The following is a 22,412-nucleotide window of genomic DNA, read 5'->3' as shown; positions in this document are numbered from 1 at the left end:
ATACTCTGGAGGTTGTCAATTCGTGTTCAACCGTTTCTGAGTGGTCCTCTATGGAAACAATCTTTTCAGCCATCTGAGAAAGATCCGACTTGATTGAAGCAATTTGTGATTGCAAGGCCTCTTGTATCCGGGACTCTAGGGCTTGAAAGTCCATTTTAGTTGGAAGAGATTTCAGATGGGTTAAAATCTCCCCTAAGTCTCCTTTCTCTGACATGATGATAGAAGATACCGACAAAGTAGATTGAGGAGAATCTGCAGGATCCCGTGAGGGTGTTTGAGGTGTTGTTTGTGGGGGTGTTGTAGAGGCGTTGGAAGTGAAGAGTTGTTGAAAAGCACCACGAGGTGTAGAATCTCTAGTTTTCTTCGGTGCTTTTTGAGCAGGAGTTTTTTTGTCTCTCCCCATTTATACAATGACTACATATACATCGACATCCCCGAGTACAGGTGGAAACCCATGTGGGTGGTACTGATCAGGAGACAGCCGAGTCCCCTCCCCAGGGGGGCGCTCGCTAGTCGGCCATAGTCAGGGCTACATTGGCATGTGGGAGCTTGTAGAGAAAGATAAGTTCCTGTCTGACCTCTATGTGATGGGATGTCAGGAGGTTCAGATGTAGGAAAGATCTCCTTGGTAGATATCTTTTGTGTGGCAGGTGCCAGGTAAAGGGGTTAGAAAAACCCTTATATGTAATTCAGAGATATAGTTATCTGCACTTTCTTTGTTTCACCACCAGATGGCAGTGTATACTCACAAGTGAGCTGTGAGGTGTACAGACGCAGCTACTCCTACATTAAGCGAAGCCACAATGGTGGAAAGGGGACTTCCGGTTCGGAGACCTCAGACTGTTCTGCTGGCAGTCTGGGCAGCGCTGGAGGGGTTGAGAGTGACAAATCCAGGCTTGGATCCCTGAGAGTGGCTCCCCTGTGCTCCGTTTATTGAAGCGTTGGATCAGAGATGACTGATGGGAGTGTCCCCTGGCAAGTTCCCCACAAGTGGTTCCAAACTGGTCCTATTGGATCGGCAGCGGGGAGCACTCACTTGCAGCTAAGTCTGCTTTCTTCAGGCTGTATGCGCCACGGACAGGAAGTCGAGTCAGAAGGGCTTCTAGCTCACTGGGGACCGCGGTGATGAGGGTAGTTATAGGCCACAAGTCTCAGAAGCGCCACTGAAGGATCCGGAGCCGCACAAGCAGGGTAAGATACCTTTTCCAGAAGAACTTCTTTCAGCGCTGGGTAGCAGCGTCACAGTGGGGTCTCCTTAATATTCAGCGCCGGCCATAGACCAGGCCAGGCAGCCCGGCGATCAGCGGTCAGCCTGTAGGGCTAAATGTTGAGCCTCAAAGGTCGTTGGTGATGCCTGGAGGGCTTAGATCTTGAAATATATCCACAGCGCTGGGGTCAGACCACTTAAATTAAGCATTTTTACAAGTTTTATACGGAGCTCAGCAATATCTGGACTGATCGAAATGGCGTCCAGGCCACGCCCCCATACATTAACATTTTTTAGAGCATATGTGGTGGCATCATAAATCTGACTTCATCTTATTTTGCTTGACCTTTCTCATGACCTTTTTTAGTTCCCAAAATTTCTCAGTTCGAGGCACCCTTAGGGTCTCGCTAATTTATTCAAGGCCACCCTTCTCCAAAATAATTAGCAAGCAGTCCCGTTTTTATAAGTAGTTGGGTCAAAATAATGTAATAAGTATTTAGGTCAGGAAAGAAATACGTATGAAGTTGTTTGCAAAAAAAATACACATAAGTTTAAGGGAAAAGAATATTTTTAAATATATTTTTCAATTATATTTCTGTCAAAGAACAATTTACACTGCTAACAGGAATAAGATCAGACATAATAAATCAATACTATGCCCATTCATGATCACAATGTGCCCCTTCATGATCCTTTATACTGTGCCCCTTCATGATCACACTGTGCCCCTTCACCTTTATTCTGTGCCCCTTCATGATCACACTGTGCCCCTTCATGATCCTTTATACTGTGCCCATTCATGATCACACTGTGCCCCTTCATGATCCTTTATACTGTGCCCCTTCATGATTACACTGTGCCCCTTCACCTTTATTCTGTGCCCCTTCATGATCACACTGTGCCCTCCATCATGATTTTTTTGGCCCTCCAATGCTGATTCTCATCATTATTTCCCCTCCTTTACTTTACTTACCTTTTACTTGTCCTTATTTCTTCTCTTTCTCTTTCTCTTCTGTCTTCTTGTTTGTGGCTCCTCTCTGTACAATCTTCACTGAAAATACCGGATGTGATGACATTACACCTAGCATGTTGTAAGAAGGGAGGAGGATGTCTGGTTCCAGCCGCTGCTGGATTGGTAAGTATTTTTTTTATTATCTCTTTTTTTGGCCGATGGACAGGCAGCCATGGCTGCGGCACCCCTGTGACAGTGCTGTGGCACCCCAGTTTTCTCCAAATTATACATCTATTCAGACCGTGTCAACGTTTGACTTCTACCAGCTGAATACTGAAAAGAACACAATTGGACACACTTTTTCCTAACTAAAAGTATATTGTATTGTTTAATTGATACAATATTGACCATAAATAGTCAATATTTTGTCAATCAAGTTGGCTTCCACATCATTTTTCCCTTTGATTAATGTTGATAACATTATACAATAAAAAAAACAACTTAGGGTCATATATAAACAAGGGTACAACAAAAATACATAGAAGTTTGGGTCAAGTGCCTGTATTTTTCATACAGAACTACAAGGAATCACTCACCCTCCTGTTTTCTCGATTATCTTATTATATATATATTCTGGAACAATTTTCTTATTTTAAAGTTTTCTACATAAACTGGAAATCATTGGTATTCTTTTAAATAATACATCGGTAATAAAGCATAGTACAATAACCATAACAATAACTACATATTGGATAAAATCTGCAATTATATTTGATATTACTTTACCTAACCATCCAAAAGCATCCCATCCTTCTCCTAGTATATTCCTAATTTTTTGCTGATGTTTGGTTATCTCATTAATACGTCCCTGTGTGCTATTATAATTATCAGATATTGCATATGTACAACATTCTTGACCTACCATGGCACAGACTCCACCTCTATCTTTTATTAAGAAGTCAAGCGTCATACTATTTTGTGAAGCTACCTTACTAAATTGTGATACCACTTCTTTTAGTTTCTTAAAAGAATCCAGTTTCGTTAACTATCTTAGATTTCTGAATATTCTTGAAGTCTGACAGACAGTATTCCTATACCTACTTGTGGAAACAAAATTGTTCATATTTATTTTTGTAAGCCATATCACATTTGATTAAAACATGTTCATGAGTATTTCTAAAACTGTGTTTGTATTATCACTGTTCCTGATATTACCTTACCTAAATAACAGGTTTCATTTGTACCAGGTGGTAGCCATGAGTAGACTTCCCTCCCAAACACAAAATACAATCCTCTACGAAGTGTATATGACATACCCCATCCTATTGCTGCTCCTACATGCATCCATCTATCTAGGTCTGAATATTGTGTAAAATGCCATTTATTATTGGAAGGTTGGTATTATTCCACCTACAAGTTATTAAATTAATAATTGTATTTTCCAGTCTAGGGGATGATTAAGAAAAAATGTAATGAGGTTTATTTGGAAGGCAAAATAAATTATTCAGTGATAACACAGTATACTAAATCCAGTCAAACCATCACTAATGAAAGTCTTAATGAGATCAAGTAAGACCTTTCCTTAAATAGACAACATCTCATGAATATAAGTGGGTTGGTATCAGGATATGATGCCTCCAGGATAGGGTTAGCCTTAACTTCATAGACATCCCAACTCACTGTTCTTCTTCTATGGTATCAGCCAGGCACAGTAAACTCAATATCAACCAGTAGATGGCAGTAGAACAAAGATTTTAGCAGTTAACAACGTCCTTCCGTCACACAAGAAAAATATTTCTGTTTCTTTTCGTGAACCTTAAATTACAAAATTAATTACACTAAAGTTTCCTGTTCAACATGTGTTAAAATTGATTACGTTCATATAGATCTTTAGACATTAAACAATGGGACTTCCTTTGAAAACAAACTATATTACACATAATAGTAATGTTATCCTTTTTGGGTGCATCCATTTATAACCACATCCTATTGAAGGCAATTCTGAAACATGCTGTGAGAGTCAATGATACATTACTCTTCAAATATTAGTTCTAAATTCTATTCCAACAGAACTATTTATTAACTATATCACCCACAATTATTAAATGTACTGATTAATTGTCTTTAATGTTTTGTCTAATAATATTAAAGAATATATATATTTCACACACTTATACAATAATTGAAGCCTATATTCCTCATCTGATGAAGAATTATTTTAGTTCTACTTTAAGGCTATGTTATAACAAAATAAAAGGGGATCATTATTTTTCTCAGATGCCCAAAACCAAATGTTGATTTGTGCCTAATTGGAATGACCTACTTTTTTGTCTTTTAATCTGACATCTATCATGATATTTTGAAATTTATGTCTATATTCCTTCCCCACTGGACTTTTAAATTGTCCACAGATACAAGGTATCCTGAATGTGACTGCCAGTCTAATGTATTGATTTTGCAATGCATAAGTTGGAGTAGTATTCCTGCATTGGATTATGCCATTAACAAAGAATATATCAGGCGCTACAACTGAATAATCTCTCCCACCTAGAACCTTACTGCAGCTAGATATGGGGAAGTGAGAGCCCCAAAGTAAAAGCAAAAAAAACAAGAAACACCAGCACAAAACAGGTATCAAGGAGCTGAAAGAAAAAATATAATGTAATAATAGGCAATAATCCGAGGGAACCACTCTATTTAAAAAGCATATAATACCATTTATAGCAAAGATAATACGTAAATAAGATGCTGATACAAATATTGCACAGATGCTTAGTCTCATATAAACAGGCAATGGCAGTAAATAATGCAGCTACAACACAGTAATGAGAAAGACTAGTCTCTTATACCAATGGAGCAGAGACTAAATATCTAACTGTGACATAAACAGGCATCAAATCATGGACACATGAACATATTTAAATTAAAAATTATTAGTATCCAAATTGAACTGAGGTTTCTAAATTGCATTAGTACTCCATAGGGAGAAATGGCTTATTGTGACTTCTATGGTACTATATTCAATATGGGACGTGTTTCCCTAATGTTCCCTTGTTCTTTTTTTATGATGAAGATAGTTCTTAAAGACTTTGGCTGTATGTTTGGGGTTGTTGTCCTGCTGCAGAATGATGTTGGAGCCAATCGGACGCCTCCCTGATGGTATTACATGATAGACAAGTACCTGTCTGTATTGCTCAGCATTGAGGACACCATGAATCCTTACAAAATCCTCAACTCCATTGGCTGAAATGCAGCCCCAAACTTGCAAGAAACCTCCATCATCCATCACTTTTGTCTGCAGACACTCATTATTGTACCACTCTATATATCACTATATACAGTTTCTCAGCTTTATGTGCTGAGGTAATATATGAAAAATTGCACTCCCTAATGTGAATTATATGGATATTAGAAAACATTGAGGAGTTCTGTCACCATATAAAACACAAGGCTGAGGGCCAAGTGTAACAGAAATCTGAGGTGACTTTGAATAGCGCAATAACAGTAGAGGTCTGGAGCACAAATGGTGTGAGAAATCACATAGCTCCCAACATTTGGGTAGGCAGCTTAGGGATGGGGTCGTGGAGACAGCATGATGGGGGTGTAACCATGAAACAATGGGAGTGTGGCCACACCCCAGTGACATGCATAGCGCTTTTGAAATGCTAGATTTCCCCGTTCTCTCCTCATATTCCCTCCAAACTCCTTCATCGCTTATGTAGTACCATACCTATTTCTTTTTTATTGGATGTCATTAAAATTACATATTTATTCATTTTCATGTCATGATTATTTTGCTGTTTTTTTGTTTTGCAGAAATGTAATGAGCCTTCTAAGGTCATGCATAACTGTAAGTATGTTTAGAATGCTTAATGTACAAGCAGACTACAAAGGATGCAAGGCATGAGGTAATTTTTCTTCCATCTCTCTCACATATATCCAGGCATGGGCATGGTGCATGCCCAGGATAAGGATCAGACGGGCAACAGGCGTCGTCCTCTCCAAAACCAGCAACTTGACCACCATCACCGGCATAGGGAGAGTGTCTTCAGGCCAGGTGTCAGCCTCTTTGGGATTTCTGATGCAGAGGTGGTCCATCACTATTGACTCCCGCCTTTTGTGATCATGGACACCCTGTTCAATGTGCAGAGTGACCTAGAGCCAAAGCGCAATATCCTGACAGCAATACCGCCGTTGACCAAACCGTTGGCGGTATTGCACTTCTGTGCAACTGGATCTTTTCAGTAACTCATTACTAATCATTTTTATTTTGTCTTTCCTGTCACCCTGTATAGGAGACAACACGTACACTTTCCACCCTTGGCTCATCACTCCTCTTTAAAACACACACACAGAACTGTAAGTCATATATGACACTGACCTGGCTTCTGGTTACCCATGATGTGGAAGACAACAGTGGGGAAGAAGCAGAGGCCAGTGGTGTATCCGAGTGTGAAGGTGGATTCGAGTGTGAAGGTACATTCGAGTGTGAAGGTGCAACAGAGAGTGAAGGTACAACAGAGATAGCGGGCGGTCAGTAGAGGAGGTTTGGGCAAAAGAGGAGAATCAAGGCAAAGAGTTGGACTGGGCAAAAGAGAAGTATTGGGGCAAAAATGTGGATTGGGCTAATGAGGAGCATTGGGGCAAAGAGGTGGATTGGACAATAGAGGAGAATTGGGGCAAAGAGGTGGATTTGGCAAAACATGTGGACTGGAGCAAAGAGGTCAATTGGTTCAAAGACGTGAATTGGGCAAAAGAGGTGTGTTGGGGCAATTATGTTGTTGTGGCCAAACAAGGGCCTGGGTTGAAAAAGGGGGTTTGGGAAACATAGTGCATTTGTGCTTAGGAGTCCAGTGGGGCAGCGTGGCCAAATTGATTTGGAAAAAGATGAGAAATGTTTGGATGAAAATTATGGGGAAGTTGTTAAGGTTTTGATATTAGGTCCTAGGGTCTTGTGTATTTAAGTCTCCCAGAGTGATGGGACTGAAGATTTGTGAAATTGGGGAAGGAGAGGAAACATGTGACATTGGTTCAGACGGGTTGATGCTCAGGTAGTGGGCTAATAGGTCAGCAAGATGGGTAAGGGTAGTGTCAATGTCGGTGAAAGTGCCACTCATCTGGGGGAGGCAATTGTCTAGTTAGCAGGTAAGTCAGTGTGTATCTGTGGGATCAACTTTTCTAAAGTTTTTTATTTAAGGTCATATATCAATGTATCAACCTAGGCATCCTTTAGAAATCTTAAAGTGATCTTGGCAGAAAATAATCAATAATATTGAAAACATTTTCTTATTCTACAATAGAATGACTAGTTTGCAGTATAAGTGCCAAGGATTTAGCATTTTTTGTAGTATTAGAATTGGCAAGTGCTAATTTTTAAAAGTTTTTAAAAAAAGCCAGCTATTGATTTCAGGTGTGTTTTGTTTTCTGTAAATCAAAAATGAATCATTTATTTTAGTCATGTATTGTAATTTGAAATGTACCTGTGAGTGGTCTTGTTAGGGGTGGGCTAGCTCCAGTGTCAATCCTGCCCACGCCTTGCACCAACTGCTCATCAATTCAGACCAATGCCGTGGTTTCCAGGGAATTGAGGTCTAATTCGACTGGGGGACCACCACCTGTTGCACTAGCATGGCTGCTGTGGTCTCTTATTTTGTCCTTCTGGAGATGCTTAAAATTTTGCCACCTGCGTGAAAGGTTCAAAGATAAGACAGCTGCAGTGTCTAAACTAAAATATATTTAAAAAAGACTTGTGCAGACATACATATAGATAGAACTGTCTTTGCCCCAGAGGTGAAAGACTAATAACATCAAGCCAGCCAGCACTAATACCTAATTAGAATATTTCCAAAAATGTGACAAAGTAGAAATGATAATAGCAAAGTTTTTAAAAGAAGTAACAATGTTGGTCACTCATACCTTAGACCAGTGGATTCCAAACTTTTTCAGTTCAAGGCACCCTAAGCCAAAATAATTACCAAGTAGTCCCACCCTTGCTTACCACTGGCCCTGGCTGAGGCACCCCTGTGAGATCTCGAAGGCACCCCAGGGAGCCTAGGCGCACAGTTTGGGAACCACTGCCTTAAACAATGATTATAAGGTAATGAAAACTTACAAAGACCTGTATTAGGCATACAGAGCACAATATATGAATTAGTGGTGCACACATTAAAATTTACAGGGTTTTTTTGCTAATTAGAGCCACTGTATTGACCTGTGTGGTAATTTCCTTCCATATTCAGCCTTTGGTTGGGACAGAGAGCTGCCGGGTGGTAGACTGCAGCCTCTCCGCCACCAGCTGGACTAGCACTTCAACCTCCCGTTGTGTAAAATTTGGCTGCATCCACTGTGAGCCTGAAGTGGAGGAGCCAGAGGCTTAACATGGGCCTGGCTGTCCTTGGTCAGACATGAATCTAAAGAGGATTAAAAAGACAGTCATTAGTAAAATTACTTAAATGCCCGATAAAGTGGCTCACATAGGGCCTTGTACTCACCAATATGACAGCAGCTGAAATAAAAGTTAGGTATGAAAAATCATGATCCCAATTTTCTAACATCTAGGAGATGAGAAATCACAAAATGGCAGGACTGAATGATGGACTCTCCAGCTGCTATATAGAGTATACAGGTGTGTTCTCCCGTAATTGGCTAGTCGTTGCCAAACCCCTAATTGCCTGGAAATGGATAATTATTGTGATTAATTGGCAGGTGAGTCAGCCATCTTACATATGGTATTGAAGATATCTGTGACTGACATGCCTACACCCATACGGGCACTGAGAACCAATCAGTGCACAGAATGTTGAAAGGTCTCATTCACTTGCAAACATGCCACATTCTCCCATTTGAAGCTGCGGGTACTGACAGCGACACTGGAATGTTGCTTTGAACCCGCGGCTCAGTACATCACGAATGATGACAAATTAAAAGCCTACGTGGCATTAGACAGAAGCATACAGATGCAGTTCAACTGTAGGTGGATTATAGTCCAATTACAGTGGTGCTGGAGCGATCTGCAGAGAAGGCAGCCAAAGCTACTGGGCGATTTGAAGGCTGAGATTGATAGGCATAAGTTCTATATTTCACGCACCTGTATTGTCCAGAGAAAGCCTTTCTTTCCCAAATAAAGATTAACCCTAGACCTAGGCAAAGTTTGTTGCTCAACAGGTGTGACACCATGGGCCTAATAATTTATTTTACAAAAAAGTGCCATTCTTCTGGCTAATATTATATTCAGCATTACATGAACCTTTGCCATAATATGTGAACAATGTACAACCATATAGCTAGGATAGGTTTTATAAATTTAGTAAGATTGCAATATTTTAATTGTTTCTTTTTTTCCAGTTAACAAAGAGATCCCCTACAGTACAAGCCCCCCAGTCCAAGTTCACATTTCCCCAGTCCCAGGTTCCAGACCCTGATCAAGATTTCCCTTCCGCATCACATACTACAAGATGCGGCCGCTTCACCCATTGATAGAATATTGTACTACAATAGTACAATATTATATCAATGGATGAAGTGCACGTATCTAGTAGTATGTGATGTGGCCATCTGTGCACGCATTGCATAGGCTGCCTGCACTGCAGATCTCTAATGACAGTGCTACAGGGCTGCATATTGGTTGCTAAAACAAAAATCCTAGTCAGCAGCCTGTGTCTATATCAAAATATTTGGCAGCAGAGTGCAAAAATAATCTGGTTGGACTGATACGAAAGAAACTACCCTTTATGGATGGGCCGCTACTTATGTGCCAGCGCTGTCTGCTTGCCCCCCAGAATAGGGGGGCCCTGCTTAAGTGCTTTTAAAAAAACCTGCACATTTCATTTGCTTTGCGTTCCTTGATGAATAAGGCCCTCTGTATGTAAAGGATAAAGTGTTTGAATTGTTGGATCAAGACCCTTAAAGATATAACCTGGTTGCAACTGAGAGGAAGCCACGTTTGGGTTGTCTAAATCTACTGCTTACGTGTATGTTTTGTATGTGTAAAATGTCGGAGCTAATGGGATCAAACAGTTTGGCAGCTATGAAATGATTATAAATATAAAACTTCCTGGTAAGTTTGTAATCCAAGGTAAATAAATCTGTTCCTTCTTCCATGTTTTGCATAATTTAACTTTATAGACATTCGGTGCTTCTGATGGAGCTGATGTAATTATAATTTAAAGATAAATGTTCCGTGTGCAAAGAAAATATCACCACAGTACATCACAATTTATACTTGGCATTTACATGTGAATCCTAAATCACTGGATACAAGTTCTCAGAACTATAAACATCAAAGCCAATCTAAAACAATTTGGTGAAAGTGAATAAGGTTCTGTGCAGGTGTTTCCTTTTGGCAGCATAAAAGTGTTGTCCTCAGAAAACCCTTCTTTCCCAAATGTGATTTACCCTAGACCTAGGCAAAGTTTGACATTCCACAGGTGTCTAACATCATGGGCCTAATAATTGTTTTTGTACAACCATCTCCCCCCACACATAATATATATCTGCATGTGCCTCAAAACACTACTATTTCTCTGGGTACTACTTTGTTCAGGATAACATGAACTTTTGCAGAGAATTTGACGTAATGTAACACTTGTGAACTCTGCTGAGCTTGGAAAAAGTGTGAACAAAGAACAACCATAGAGCTAGGATATGTTTTATCAATTTAGTAAGAGTGCATTATTTTAATTGTTTTCTTTTCTTTATTTTTCGGATGATTAAGAGATCCCCCACAGTTCAAGCCCCCCAGTCCAAGTTCACAACTCACCAGTTCCAGGTTCCAGACCCTGATCAAGACTCCCCACCCCCCCAAGTCCACTTCCCCCACCCAAGGTTATACTCAGGGGCAGGCTGGGCTAGGGGGCAGGGGGTCATATGCCCCCTGGGTTGGTCACATAGTGGGCTACCTTGGGCTGGGTCACTGGGCTCCCTGCATTTTTTTTTCCTTTAAAATGTTTCTAATAGGCTGCTGAATCTAGTCTTGTCCCCCAGGCTAAATTTTGTCAGCACTCTCCTGGTTATACTACCAGAAAGTTTGTTGAAAGAAAAACGTTTTCAAAAAAAGTTGTTTATTTGTTTAAAATTGTGGGTGTGTTTGATTAATGTAAAGAAAATGTGTATTACATACTTGCCTATTCTCCCGAAATTTCCGGGAGATTCCCGAATTTCGGAGAGGCTTCCCGATCTCCCGGAAGAGTAGGCATCCTCCCAGGTCTTGGTGGAGATGGGGTTTAATGATGTCATGAAGCCCCAACATCTACTGTGCAGTGCCGTGAATTTCGGCATTTCATAGCAGGGACGGGGTCACCACGACCCCTGCTGCAGTTGCCACAGGACCCCCCCCTTCGGGATCCCCTGGTGGATTTAAAGTAGGTAAGCATGGTGTACTAACGTTAAAATAAAAACTTTCTTTTTTAAAAAAAAGACATGCCCCTGCCCCATGGTACTAGCAACATGGGTGGAGGGTACAAAGCATGGGGTTCCCCTGATTTTACTATTACAAGCACTGAGCTTTGCCAGCCAGGAATAGTGACACTATAGCAGAGAAACCTGCAGCCTAGGGTCCACCTGAAATAATGCCAAACCAGCCCCAGGTCAGCCACATGGGCATGGGTTCCCTAAGGGGATGATGTCCACAAAAAATACCCCTCCCCCAGGGGTACCCAGGCCAGCGCTGAAAGCATTAGGGCTCCTCACACATCCCTGGGCAGTGGGTGTGGAGTAATAAAAAAAGATGTAATGGTAAAAAAGCATTTTGTCCCATGGTTTACTATAGTTCCCAGCATGCCAGGCTGTCAATAAGTGTCTGTGCATGCTGGTGCTTGCAGTACTACAAGCACCAACATACCCATGGCTGCCAGGTCATGCTGGTACTTTGGTAACCACAAGTGCCTGCGTGCCCTGACACCCAGGGCCTGATGTAACCTGTAGTGCACCAAAGAAAAAGAAAAAACACATACACAGTGTAAACATTTTTATTGAAATTAAAATACCACTGCAAAACCCTCATTTACCATATTTATTGCTGGTTTCCCACTTGTGTGACGCGCTAAACTAGCTCCTAAGAGATCTGCAGCTAAGTGAGCTCTTAAGCGTCACTGGTCTTATTTCTAACATGGGGATTTCCCATGGCTTGCAATACATATGCATAGAGTACTCAAACGTACGTGTGCCAGTGAACAAGCTATCGAGGCAAAGGAAGACGCAGTGATGAGTACGCCAGTTTTCACATCACGGAAGTGTCTTTACGACCGTATTCATCAAGCAACGTATCTTCAGATCTGCTCCTTGTTGAATTAGGACATATGCAGACCATAGTTTAAAACAAACGCACGTTATGCTCAGTATGCATGTCTTAATGAATCAGGCCCAATTAGTACATTATAAGGCCTGAGTCATTAAGGAAAGTAAGGCAAATAAAGAAGTAAATGTTCTCTGGGACAAACTATGTTACAATGCAAGGGGTGCAAATTAGTTTATTATTTTGCACATAAGTTAAATATTGGCTGTTTTTTCATGTAGCACACAAATACTTGATAGCTTTATTTATACACTGACTTTTAGGACATGCCCTACCTTAACTATAAATCTGTCCCCACATTTTAAATATACCTCCCCCTCCAAAGTAACATGGTTTTGCCCAGGTACAAATTTACTTCTTTTTTATGCTTTACTCTCTTAATGACTCAGGACCTTAGTTTTTTTTTATTACACTGATAATTGTGTGCTTATAAATGCGCTTTGTTGAATAAAGTGCACCTGAACTGTAAAAAAACTATTGTCCAACACTTGATGAGTGCGCCTAGTCATTCTGCTACAAAGGCGACAACTGAAATGGCACCGTTATTTTGTCCTTTACAACAACATTAATAAATACTTGAATAGATGTAGTGTATTTTATGAAAGACTTATTTTGATACTTTGATCACTGTCATATCTATCAGCATAGTAGAAAAGACTAATTTTTAAAAATTTACTGTGTCAAATGTGCACATGTTCTTGTTACAGAAAAATAAAGAGATGCTCACTGACCCCCGTGTTTTGGTTTTGGTTTTGGTTTTAGATCTGGATTACCGTCGTGGGGGTTTTTTTGTTTTGGTTTTGCCAAACCGCCCGTGCGTGTTTTGGTTTTGTTTGGTTTTGTTTTGCAATTTTGTTTAAAAATCATTGTTTTTGTGCATAAAATAACCAAATTTAGTTCTTGGATAAGTAATGTAATTGTAAAGCTATATAATTATGAAAAAAACAGTTTAATTCCTGGTAGGCCGTCATTAATTCTACACACAAACCAGATTGTCTTCCTCTCCATCTATGCATATTGGCAATGCAGCCATCGTCTTTGAGTGTATATTGCACCCTACACTTATAGTTAAATATCTAAAGAAATGGACAAAGGCAGTTTGGTTTCCGTCACTCTAGTTCCCTCTCCACTTGTAGAAAATAGTAAAAAATACAGCCGTTATAGACTGTACAATATAAATTGAAATGGACAAAGGTAGTTTGGTTTCTGTCTCTATAGGCCCCCCTCCACTTGTAGAGAATAGTAAAAAATTCAGCCGTTATAGATTGTACAATATAAATTGAAATGGACAAAGGCAGTTTGGTTTCTGTCTCCATAGGCCCCCCTCCACTTGTAGAAAATACAAAAAAATTCAGCCGTTATAGACTGTAGAATATAAATTGAAATGGACAAAGGCAGTTTGGTTTCTGTCTCTCTAGGCCCCCCTTCATTTGTAGAAAATAGTAAAAAATTCAGCCGTTAATGTCTAGTGGCGTGTGTTAGTCTGTCTGTCTGTGTGTGTGTGGGGAAAAAATAAAACCAAGCTGCAGCGCCACCTGCTGGGTGGAGTTATACACTGACCTACTAAATTCTTAGTGTGTGTGGAAAAAAAAATTCAGAAAGGGCTGAAATTTGGTATACTAAGATGTTTTTAATTTGTTAATTTAATTTGTTAATTGTTAAAAGTGTTTATAAAGATTTAAATAAATAAATATATATATTTCTTGAAGGAGAAGTGACAGTTGGGAGTGGTTGGTGGTTGCCGGGGGTGACAGTTGGGAGTGGTTGGTGGTTGCCGGGGGTGACAGTGGGGAGTGGTTGGTGGTTGCTGGGGGTGACAGAGTGAGAGGAGTGTGATACTCAGGACCGCTGAGAGAGATCCCTGTGTCTGGATAGACATCTGGATAGATGTGGCGATGAAGATGAAGGATGAGGTGATGGAGAAGAATGATGAGGTGGTGACATGTGGAGAAAAACCATGTTAAAAATGGGCGCTTACGTCGGGAAGTAACGCTCTTCCCCTGAGGAGGCCTGGGCTATGGCCCAAATGCATGACAAGAACCTTTTTAACACCTTAAGTAGCTTGATTTGACTAGAATGCATGAGTATCATGCACGGGTTAACTTGTGTGTGTATATATATATATATATATATATATATTATGCCTATCAGAATAAAAGTCCATGTATATCTTTAATTGACAGTACACTGGCATACATTTGGCTATGAATTTGAAAGTCTGGGGAGCAAAGCAAAAGTAGCTTGTTCAAGTGGGGACAAAAATGTGCGTTTAGGCTTGTTCGTAGCTTTAATATTACATTGACCTACTTTATAACCTACATTAAGAATCCCTGTTCAAAATGTGCGTAGGAGATAGTACAAATAAAGTATTAAGTGATTAAAAATAAAGATTTTCTTAAGATCTGAAAGCATTCTTATTTACATACATCACTATTTAAACTAATAATGTCATAGCATACGGTAACAATTTCCGTTTTAGGTTATATTTTTACATACAAATGTTTGCAAAGAAACATGTAGATAAAATAATTTCTAGATGTCTCTATCTACCTAAGGGAAATGCAGTATACGGGAACTACATTGAAGTAATTTGACCTCCCTGTTTTTATTAATGTTTCCTTCAAATGTTTGTTTTAAACACTATAATCATACTTACATTTTTGCACCAACTGTACATTTGTTCTAAGTGGAATATGAATACTATATTCCACTTAGAACAAGTATACTATTTTCAATAACACTATTTGGGAGTACAAGGTTGCCACATTTATATTTATAATAATCCAGAATTTGGAAGATTTGTGACCTAGGACAGATATTCTTTAGAACTGTTCCTCTATATTTCAGCATTTATTTTTATAAACTATAGTCTCCTCGGATCACTGAAAATTGAGATTTCCATGATATGATTTTGGTTAATTGTTTTGGATGGTATGGAGATGATGCAGGTTCATATAAAGGAAAACATATATATATACTGTATTTCACCAAGTATAAGACGCACCCATGTATAAGACGCACCTTAATTTTGGGGCCCAAAATGAAAAAAAAGATGTATTACATAAAGACTGACAGCTCCGAGACTGTGGGAGGTGCCTGAAGGACCTTAAGGTCCTTTTGCCAATCAGTGGAGACATGCTGTGTGAAGCAGCCAGCGGGGACATGCTGTGTGAAACAGCCAGCGGAGACATGCTGTGTGAAACAGCCAGCGGAGACATGCTGTGTGAAACAGCCAGCGGGGACAAGTTGTGTGAAACAGCCAGCGGAGACATGCTGTGTAAAGCAACCAGCGGAGACAAGCTGTGTGAAGCAGCCAGCGGAGACAAGCTGTGTGAAACAGCCAGCGGAGACACGCTGTGTGAAGCAACCAGCGGAGACATGCTGTGTGAAGCAACCAGCGGAGACATGCTGTGTGAAGCAACCAGCGGAGACATGCTGTGTGAAACAGCCAGCGGGGACATGCTGTGTGAAACAGCCAGCGGAGACATGCTGTGTGAAACAGCCAGCGGAGACATGATGTGTGAAGCAACCAGTGGAGACATGCTGTGTGAAACAGCCAGCGGGGACAAGTTGTGTGAAACAGCCAGCGGAGACATGCTGTGTGAAGCAGCCAGCGGAGACATGCTGTGTGAAACAGCCAGTGGAGACACGCTGTGTGAAACAGCCAGCGGAGACATGCTGTGTGAAACAGCCAGCGGAGACAAGCTGTGTGAAACAGCCAGCGGAGACATGCTGTGTGAAACAGCCAGCGGGGACATGCTGTGTGAAACAGCCAGCGGAGACATGCTGTGTGAAACAGCCAGCGGAGACATGCTGTGTGAAACAGCCAGCGGAGACATGCTGTGTGAAACAGCCAGCGGAGACATGCTGTGTGAAACAGCCAGCGGAGACATGCTGTGTGAAACAGCCAGCGGGGACAAGTTGTGTGAAACAGCCAGCGGAGACATGCTGTGTGAAACAGCCAGCGGAGACAAGCTGTGTGAAACAGCCAGCGGAGACAAGCTGTGTGAAACAGCCAGCGGAGACAAGCTGTGTGAAACAGCCAGCGGAGACAAGCTGTGTGAAACAGCCAGCGGAGACAAGCTGTGTGAAACAGCCAGCGGAGACATGCTGTGTGAAACAGCCAGCGGGGACAGCTGTGTGAAACAGCCAGCGGAGACATGCTGTGTGAAACAGCCAGCGGGGACAGCTGTGTGAAACAGCCAGCGGAGACATGCTGTGTGAAACAGCCAGCGGAGACATGCTGTGTGAAACAGCCAGCGGAGACATGCTGTGTGAAACAGCCAGCGGAGACATGCTGTGTGAAACAGCCAGCGGAGACATGCTGTGTGAAACAGCCAGCGGAGACATGCTGTGTGAAACAGCCAGCGGAGACACGCTGTGTGAAACAGCCAGCGGAGACACGCTGTGTGAAACAGCCAGCGGAGACACGCTGTGTGAAACAGCCAGCGGAGACACGCTGTGTGAAACAGCCAGCGGAGACACGCTGTGTGAAACAGCCAGCGGAGACACGCTGTGTGAAACAGCCAGCGGAGACATGCTGTGTGAAGCAGCCAGCGGAGACATGCTGTGTGAAGCAGCCAGCGGAGACATGCTGTGTGAAACAGCCAGCGGAGACATGCTGTGTGAAACAGCCAGTCGGAGACATGCTGTGTGAAACAGCCAGCGGAGACATGCTGAGTGAAACAGCCAGCGGAGACATGCTGTGTGAAACAGCCAGCGGAGACATGCTGTGTGAAACAGCCAGCGGAGACATGCTGTGTGAAACAGCCAGCGGAGACATGCTGTGTGAAACAGCCAGCGGGGACAAGCTGTGTGAAACAGCCAGCGGAGACATGCTGTGTGAAACAGCCAGCGGAGACATGCTGTGTGAAACAGCCAGCGGAGACAAGCTGAGTGAAACAGCCAGCGGAGACATGATGTGTGAAACAGCCAGCGGAGACAAGCTGAGTGAAACAGCCAGCGGAGACATGCTGTGTGAAACAGCCAGCGGAGACATGCTGTGTGAAACAGCCAGCGGAGACACGCTGTGTGAAACAGCCAGCGGAGACACGCTGTGTGAAACAGCCAGCGGAGACACGCTGTGTGAAACAGCCAGCGGAGACACGCTGTGTGAAGCAGCCAGTGGAGACACGCTGTGTGAAACAGCCAGCGGAGACATGCTGTGTGAAACAGCCAGCGGGGACATGCTGTGTGAAGCAGCCAGCGGAGACACGCTGTGTGAAACAGCCAGCGGAGACACGCTGTGTGAAACAGCCAGCGGAGACAAGCTGAGTGAAACAGCCAGCGGAGACATGATGTGTGAAACAGCCAGCGGAGACAAGCTGAGTGAAACAGCCAGCGGAGACATGCTGTGTGAAACAGCCAGCGGAGACATGCTGTGTGAAACAGCCAGCGGGGACATGCTGTGTGAAGCAGCCAGCGGGGACATGCTGTGTGAAGCAGCCAGCGGAGACATGCTGTGTGAAACAGCCAGCGGAGACATGCTGTGTGAAACAGCCAGCGGGGACAAGCTGTGTGAAACAGCCAGCGGGGACAAGCTGTGTGAAGCAGCCAGCGGAGACATGCTGTGTGAAGCAGCCAGCGGAGACATGCTGTGTGAAGCAGCCAGCGGAGACACGCTGTGTGAAGCAGCCAGCGGAGACACGCTGTGTGAAGCAGCCAGCGGAGACACGCTGTGTGAAGCAGCCAGCGGAGACACGCTGTGTGAAGCAGCCAGCGGAGACACGCTGTGTGAAACAGCCAGCGGGGACAAGCTGAGTGAAACAGCCAGCGGGGACATGCTGTGTGAAACAGCCAGCGGAGACATGCTGTGTGAAGCAGCCAGCGGAGACATGCTGTGTGAAACAGCCAGCGGAGACATGCTGTGTGAAGCAGCCAGCGGAGACATGCTGTGTGAAGCAGCCAGCGGGGACATGCTGTGTGAAGCAGCCAGCGGAGACATGCTGTGTGAAGCAGCCAGCGGAGACATGCTGTGTGAAGCAGCCAGCGGAGACATGCTGTGTGAAACAGCCAGCGGAGACATGCTGTGTGAAGCAGCCAGCGGAGACATGCTGTGTGAAGCAGCCAGCGGAGACATGCTGTGTGAAACAGCCAGCGGAGACATGCTGTGTGAAGCAACCAGCGGAGACAAGCTGTGTGAAACAGCCAGCGGAGACACGCTGTTCCGATTAGCGGGGACTCCTCTCTCACACCAGGTGCCGACTTCTTTATTAAGGTAAGTAGCGCTTGCAGTGTATAAGACGCACCTTTTTTTTAGACCCAAAATTTGGGGGAAAAAGGTGCGTCTTATACTTGGGGAAATACGGTACGTGTGGTCATAGGCACCCTTTTATTTAAGTTTACTATCCTTCATAGAATGACTTACTTTTTTTTACCTTAGCAAAAACATTTTTAACAGAGCCTACAATAGCTATACTCTAATAGCAAACTTACTGACCAATTTTTATTGTACCTCTTTCTAGGTTACATTGGGGCTATGGTCTTGCATCTCCATTTATGTTTAACTACACGTTTATAGTGGTTCATTAAATTGCTACATAGCTAGATTATGTGCATTTAACATGCTTTTCTAGCTTGTTTAATGGAAATAAAATGCATCATAGAAAATCTGGAAACCCATTTAATTCCTTCTGTACACTTTTTATCTGGTAAAGAGATTATCGTAATAAAATATTTACCATTCAGCTTTTGCCTGAAGCCATTCTCTGTTTGCACAAAGATTTTGCTTTTCATCATATTAATTCAAGTGAAGATGGAACCTTGCAGGAACTTTGCAATCCCCTTTCACAAAGTCCTATATATATAAATATTAAAAATTGTCTTTATTATAAATGTGCTTTAAGAAAAAGACACATTTAATTAGGGAACCGTCGTATCGGCTTTCTAAAATGTTAAAATACTTTTGAGAATATTGAAATCACTGAAAACCATATAGATTCTATTCATTATTATTTCTGTTAAAAAAAGATTGAGGCCATAAAATTTTAAATATCAACTTATTAGATATGTTCTAGCAGATATGTCACACCGTCCAATTCCCTTGCTACTGTAGTTTAAGCATATTGACTGGAATTTCTGATTTGCTGCTCAGTTCATCTCTGATTTCTCTAACGGATTAAAACCACCCTCTAGATCATCAATGGGCACCAGGTGGAGGTTGTCTTATGAGGGTCACATTTGGCCCTCCTAAGCAAAAGAAATTACCGACATTACGCCAGCTTTCTGACTTGGGACAATTTTATCTTTTAATTTCAAAATTATGTTGCAAATGTGATGTAAAGTCCCAATACCATAAGCCGAAACTTAGACCCCTAACTAATATATTTTTTCCGATCACTGCTTTAGGTGCACATGATGTTTGCGTGAGTTTCCTCCGGGTGCTCCGGTTTCCTCCGACACTCCAAAAACATACTAGAAGGTTAATTGGCTGCTATTAAATTGCCCTTAGTCTCTCTCGGTCTGTGTTTGTGTGTGTGTGTGTGTGTGTGTGTGTGTGTGTGTGTGTGTGTGTGTGTGTGTGTGTGTGTGTATGTTAGGGGATTTAGATTGTAAGATCCAATGGGGAGGGGACTTATGTGATTGAGTTTTCTGTACAGCGCTACGGAATTAGTGGCGCTATATAAATAAATAGATGATGATGATGATGATGATGAAATGTCTGTGCAAAAGAAAACAATATTTAACTTACAGGATCTGTTCCTTTAATGGATAGTAAAATAAACAGTACTTAGAGAAAAGAACAACTCTACATATTTGCATTTTTTGAATCCAGTGTAAAAGTATTTAAATTCGACTTAAATTGGTCAATTAAGATTATAAACTTTGTTAACTTAAAATAATTCTACATTAAATATTTGTAACAAAAATATTAAAGGTTGCACCACTCCTGTATGATAAATGAGACATCTGTATTCGATTGCAATCTGTTTGAGAGACATTTTAATGTGTGATAATTGGAAGCATTGATAAAAAAAAAAGGACCTTACTATATCTGTAATGTATTACTGAGTTTCAACCTTACATGTCTATAAAATATTACTCGGAGAAATCTTATTTTTTAATTTTGATGATGTTGTTAAATAAATTTGTTTTTGTTTATTAAATAGGAAGAGACTGAAGTAACTTAACAAGTTGTTTGGATGAGCTGATTTTTAGATGTAGCTACAGTAAAAAGAACATAACTTCCATTTAATTAGTGCACCTTTTGAAATATACAACACCCTTTCATTTATTCAACTGTTTACCCTGTTTATATACCAAACATGTGAATTCTAGTCAGATTTATAATCCAATCACATGCCATCCTATCCATCTTACATCTTTCATTTATTATCAGACACTTCCAAGTCATATAGCTGTATATTGCTGTCTCCAATGGGTGGCTCACCACCGCTAATGAAAATAAATATGCTACTTGTATAAGTATTCAAATAAATTTATAGGGGTAAAGAGCATGTCTGCTAAACCTTTACAGTTTACATTGTTTGTAGTTGAATGATTATCCTATGATTTCATTCGCCAAATGTGTTACCCAGGAAAAACTTTACTTTCTCCCTTTACGCCCCATGTGTCCTGCATATGAAGCATGTGTGAACCCTCCTTACACAAACCAGTCACAACAGTCAGTGAACTGATTGGACAGTACCTCACGATAGCATGAAGCAGTATGCTCAAGACTTGACTGGTCATTGACACTATGCACTATGGGCACTAAGACGAGGTGCAATTGTCAAGGTGTATGTATGTATATATATATATATATATATATATATATATATATATATATATATATTATTTTATTTTTATTTATTTTTATTATTTTTTTTTAAAGTGTCTTTATAGTGTATTACACTATTATTATCTGTTTTGTATCTAGTATTCCTGGAGCACAGTGGCTTAGTGGTTAGCACTTCTGCCTCACAGCACTGGGGTCATGAGTTCAATTCCCGACCATGGCCTTATCTGTGTGGAGTTTGTATGTTCTCCCTGTGTTTGCCTGGGTTTCCTCCGGTTGCTCCGGTTTCCTCCCGCACTCCAAAAACATAGTAGAAGGTTAATTGGCTGCTATTAAATTGCCCATAGTCTCTCTCGGTCTGTGTGTGTGTGTATGTTAGGAGATTTAGATTGTAAGCTCCAATGGGGAAGGGACTTATGTGATTGAGTTTTCTGTACAGCGCTACGGAATTAGTGGTGCTATATCAATAAATAGATGATGATGATGAACTATATTCTAACTAAAGGTACACAGAGCTGCATGATCGTGACTACTAAGTTCCTTTAATCATTAATACAGGATATAGGTCACAAGAAATGCTAATAGTACAACATCAAAACAATATTTTAATATATCAAATGAACATTAAAATCATATTTATATTAAAAGTCTGTTTTTTGGTATCTTCTGCACAGGCTGTAATTTGATTTACCCCCCACCACTGATCCAAAGAACGGCTGTACTCAACGGACTGGTAGACAGGGCGGTTTGAGCAGAGTAACAGCAGCTATATCTATTGGAAGTCAAACTTGTGACTGCAGGACTGGTCACCAAGTGTGAGATAGATAGATAGATAGATAGATAGATAGATAGATCCTCAATTGTCGAACTGTAACTATATCTATCTTTTCATTGCTCCTACATTTATTTTATTTAGGGCCCCTGTTCTCAATACGTCTTGCCTGTAAAAGTTATTAACAGTGTCAGAATTATCATGGGTGCAGGAGATCAGCCACTATGGGGCCCAGGCCCAGAGCTCCATTTCCTGCCTGGCATCCTTGCATTTTGCTTGAGGTTCCATTCTGCTCTCAAAACAGCAGAGTGAAGGCCTCTTCTGACTGGTTCATGCACAGTGGGAGTATGTGTGAAAGCATGTCTGCTCAGTAGAGCCCCCACTCTGCTCTCAAAATGCTAGAAAGGCATTGTACTACCAGAAGTTTGCTTTGTGGTCTGGTGATGCACTATT

At 41.5% G+C, this 22,412-nt stretch overlaps 1 protein-coding gene and 1 long non-coding RNA gene across 2 annotated transcripts in view; one reads left to right on the top strand and one right to left on the bottom strand.

Annotated features, from left to right (window-relative positions):
* The window catches only part of LOC142094976 (uncharacterized), a 218,906-nt gene that overhangs the window by 150,374 nt on the left and 46,120 nt on the right, over positions 1–22,412 (top strand). The gene's annotated exons all lie outside the window — the stretch shown is intronic.
* Positions 1–22,412, bottom strand: part of LOC142094975 (uncharacterized) — a 38,649-nt gene that overhangs the window by 14,901 nt on the left and 1,336 nt on the right. Inside the window, exons 2-3 of the long non-coding RNA XR_012677727.1 lie at positions 8,371–8,569; positions 7,640–7,842 (exon numbers count right to left, since the gene is read on the bottom strand). This is a non-coding gene — a long non-coding RNA (uncharacterized LOC142094975). The remainder of the gene's footprint in view (positions 1–7,639; positions 7,843–8,370; positions 8,570–22,412) is intronic.

This window comes from Mixophyes fleayi, chromosome 6 (genome assembly GCF_038048845.1).
Source record: "Mixophyes fleayi isolate aMixFle1 chromosome 6, aMixFle1.hap1, whole genome shotgun sequence".
Lineage (NCBI taxonomy): Eukaryota > Metazoa > Chordata > Amphibia > Anura > Limnodynastidae > Mixophyes > Mixophyes fleayi.
The sequence above is the reverse complement of the archived record's forward strand: the minus strand, read 5'-3'. Positions and strand labels throughout refer to the sequence as shown.